The sequence below is a fragment of the Dendrobates tinctorius genome, unplaced genomic scaffold, assembly GCF_039654945.1.
Source record: "Dendrobates tinctorius isolate UK_male_01 unplaced genomic scaffold, ASM3965494v1 ptg000060l, whole genome shotgun sequence".
Classification (NCBI taxonomy): domain Eukaryota; kingdom Metazoa; phylum Chordata; class Amphibia; order Anura; family Dendrobatidae; genus Dendrobates; species Dendrobates tinctorius.
The window spans coordinates 51,725,798-51,730,250 of NW_027361728.1; positions in this window are offsets into that span (position 1 = coordinate 51,725,798).

The window sequence follows — 4,453 nt, forward strand, 5'->3', positions numbered from 1 at the left end:
ATTGCAGTAGTTAAGAAATGGCACTTAAGAGGATTAGTGGAGGTCAAGATAAGGTCTGGAAGACCATGCAAAATTTGAGTTAAAGCTCCTTGTAGAATTGCTCTAGAGGCAAATTAGAACTCTTGCTTGATTGCAAAAGACCTTCAGAAAGATAAAGCAGATGCTGGAGTTGTTGTACATTGTTCTACTGTTCAGAGACACTTTCACAAATATGACCTTCGTGAAATAGTCAACAGAAGAAAACCTCTCCTGCATCCTCACCATAAAATTCAGCATCGGAAGCATAAAAAAAACTAAACAAGCCTGATGCATTTTGGAAACAAATTCTGTGGACTGATAAGGTTAATATACAACTATTTGTCCAGAATGAATAACAGTATGGGGGAGAAAAATGGGCATAGAATATCAGGAAAAGAACATCTTGCTAACCATTAAAGCCCTTTACATCTAATGATGGTCATAACACGTCATGAGCAGGTGTTAGTTCCCCCACCATGATGTGCTATATCCATCATGACCTTGAACTGAAAAATGCAGTGACAGTTCACTGCTTACAGCTGTCAGTGACACCTGAGAGGCACAGGAAGAGTTGTAAGGGTCCATGCTGTCTGTACCTGCACCCAGACAGCTGTGATAGAACAGTCCATCTGGCTGACTGACCACAGTATGATCATGCAGGAGATACCAAAATATCAGCACCTACTGCTCAATCAGGAGCTGAACGCTGCCAGTGTCCGAGCTTTCACACTATCAACCAGTGCCAGTGTCAGTGCTGCCCTTTGCATTTAACCCCCGGAATGTTGAGATCAAGCACTTTTGCAGCATTTAAGAGGCATGCAGAGGTGCCCTTGCGATGTTATCACGGGCGCCTGATTGTTGTTATGTTGACCTAGAGTCGTCATGAGACTATAAACACATGTGACATGCACACAAGTGAAGAGGTCAGTTGGACATTGTTCATACCACCCAAAGACTGAAACACAAACAAAAAACACAGTATGACAAACGTGAAAAAATACTCTGGTGTAAAAAATATATAACAGTAGTCAGCAAGTGCAAGTAAAAAGATAACAAGAACAGGGTATTTAGTTGATACGTTTTTTGCAAAAAATGCATACTAAGCCACTCAACCAACATCATGGTAACCTATCTCGGAGCAGTCCTATCTAATGTATTTAAAACCTGATCAAGTGAACAGTACCTACATCAGCCCCTCTCTTGTTTGACATGCACATAAAAAGCCGTCTTTCACAGCGTTCCCACACCAGGAGGCGCGTTTCTGAATCCTGCTCATGTAGGTACTGTTCACATGATCAGGTTTAAATTACATTAGATAGGACTGCTCCGAGATTGGTTACCGTGATGACGTTGGTGGAGTGGCTTAGTATACATTTTTTGCAAAAAGCGTATCAACTAAATACCCTGTTCTTGTTATCTTTTTACTAGCACTTGCTGATTACTGTTATATATTTTTTACAACAGAGTATTTTTGCACGTTTGTCATACTGTGTTTTTTGTTTGTGTTTCGTCATGAGACTATGCTCACAACATGGTCTCAGAAGCTTTCAGTATAGGTATAAAGCATTTCAATGCTAGTACATTGAAATGCATTATACCTGGAATTAAAGTAAAAAAAGTTAAAGTCCCATAGAGGGACTAAGTAAAAAAGTAAAATAAAATGTAAAAACAAAGACAAAATAATAATAAAAAATATTTTATTAATAAATACACATTTTTATGTAAAGAAATGTAAAAGAACCAAAAATGTAAACATATTTGGTATTGCCACATCTGGAAACTCAATCTATAAAGTATCAAGCTTGTAAACCCCTTCAGTGAACACCATAGAAAAAAATGTAGCAAACTATACTTTATCGTCATATCGCTGAAAAAAAGTGAAATACAATGTGATCAAAAAGACAAATATAAATAAAAATGGTACAGCTGAAAACTTCATCTTGTCCTGCAAAAAACAAGCTGCCATACAGCTTCTTTAATGTAAAAATAAAAAAGTTGTAGCTCAAAAAGTGCCAAAACACAAAAAAACTATATAAATATGGCATTGCTGTAATCATACTGACCAGAAAAATAAAGCTTGTCAACTTGTTCCGTAAACAACAAGCCATTACATGACTGTATTGGACAAAATAAGGACAAATTATAGCTCTCGAAATATGGCAATATAATAAAAAGCATCTTTTAGTGTGTCACAGCAACCAAACATAAAAACCCAATATAAATCTGATATCGCTGTAATCGCATAGACCTGACAAACAAAGTTGACTAATCACTTATTCTGCACAAGAAACTGAGTAAAAAATAAAGAAAACCAGTTCTTCACCTGCTGTTCATTTGTTCATTCTGCTTCCCAAAGATTGCGGTAAGGCTCAGCACACATATTTAAGTGCAGATGGATGCCATCTATCTGCCTATGATCCGGCAGTGTCCATCTTTTTACACCTGCATAAAAGTGCAGTTCGCCACAGTTTTGTGCCCTTTTAATAAGAAGGACACTGCGGAACAGAGGCCATACAAAGTCCAGAGTAACTCTGCTGCTTCATTATAGTGAGTGGATCCCTCGGGGGTTTTATCTGAATCATGTCACTCGGAAATATAGATGGAAGCTCCCGAAGTGCTCAGAGTAGAGCACCGGATAAATCTGATCCAAAATGTTATGCAAAAAGTTCCCAGTAAAATCCTCAATTCAATCCACAAAAAAACAAGTCTCCACCGAGGTCCATCATCTGTTAAAGAAAATATAGGGGGCTTCCACGTTACTAGTAGCACAAAGACTCTGGAAAAGAGCTATGGCTCGCTGCCCCCTGTAACAAATTCAGCGCTCTCAAATCCAAATGTCTTCCTCTCTTCTGAACCACAATGTGCACAAACCACCTTTAGCATCCACATGTTTGGGAGCGGTATAATTTCCAAAATGGGAGTCACTCGAGGGGAGATTCAACTCTTCTAGCACTTACAGGCTCTGTATATGGAGTCCACAAACTATTCTAGGAAAATCTGTGCTCCATGGTACAAATAATGCATCTTCCCTCCAGAGTCTTGCCGTGTGGCTAAGCAGTACTTTACAGCCACATATGGGGTATTTCTACATTCAGCAGGAATTGTGTTACAAATTTTGTGAAAATGTAAAATCTTGGCCTAAAACAAAATGTTTGTGGTTAAAAATGTAATTGTTTTTTCTTCACTGCCCAATTGTATAAAATTCCGTGACACACCTGTGGTTTCAATATGATCATTGTGACACTAGATGTAATCATTGAGAGATTTAGTTTGTACAATGAGGTCACTTATGGGGAGGTTCTTCTGTTCTGGCACTTCAGGGGCTCTTCCAGTGGGTCATGGCACCTTAAACCATAACAATAAACTCTGCACAACAATATGGCACTCCTTTCCTTCTGACCTTTGCACTGTGCCTTAAAAATAGTTCCTGATTACATACAGAGTATTTGCGCACTCAGGAGAAATTTCAGAATTAACCGAGATGTCATTTTTTTCCTATTAGTGGTTATAATAATTAGAAATTTGGGACAAAAACAATATGTTAGTGGAAGAAATGTACAAGAAAGATGTATATCTTTGTACTGTGTTAGCCAGTAGATAGAAAAATATTCAGAATTGAGAGTCCTCAGTGGTTGATACCTTTTAATGGCTAACTGAAAAGATGGTAACACATTGCAAGCTTTCGAGACTACTCAGGTCTCTTCATCAGGCTAATCCAGCAAAATCTGAACTACAATATGGTGCTTCTTCCCTTCTGAGCTTTGCACTGTGCCTCAAAAGTAGTTTTCCCCCAGACATAGTGTATTACCATACTCAGGACAAACTGTAGAACACATTTTAGGGTCCATTTTCTCTTTTTACCCTTGTAAAAATAAAAGATTTGTGGGAAAAAATGTGATTTTTTTTTGGCTACACATTATGCAAAGTACTTTGGGGTTCAAGATGCTCACCACAAATCTTGATAGGTTCCCTGAGGGGTCTAGTTTCCAAAATGGGCTCATGTGTTGGGGGTTTCCATTGTATTGGGACATCTGAGCTCTCCAAATGTGACATTGCATCTGCACTCGAGTAAAGCCAGTTTTGCATTCAGAAAGTCATACGGTGCTCCTTCCCATCCCAGCCCTGCCATGTACCCAAACAGTGGTTCTTCCCCACATATGGGGTATCACCGTGCTGTCCATTTTCTCCTGTAACACTTATGAAATTAAAAAATTTGGTGATAATAGATCATTTTTCTTTAAAAAAATTTTTTTCTTGTTTTCACAGCCAAATAAGAGTTTAGAACGTTAAATGATGCTTCTTCCCATTTGAGCCCTGCTGCGTGCCCAAACAGTGGTTTTCCTCCACACATTGGGTATCAGCACACTCAGGAGAAATTTACCAACATTTCTCATTGTACATTTTCTCCTGATAACCTTGTTAATAAATGAAGTTT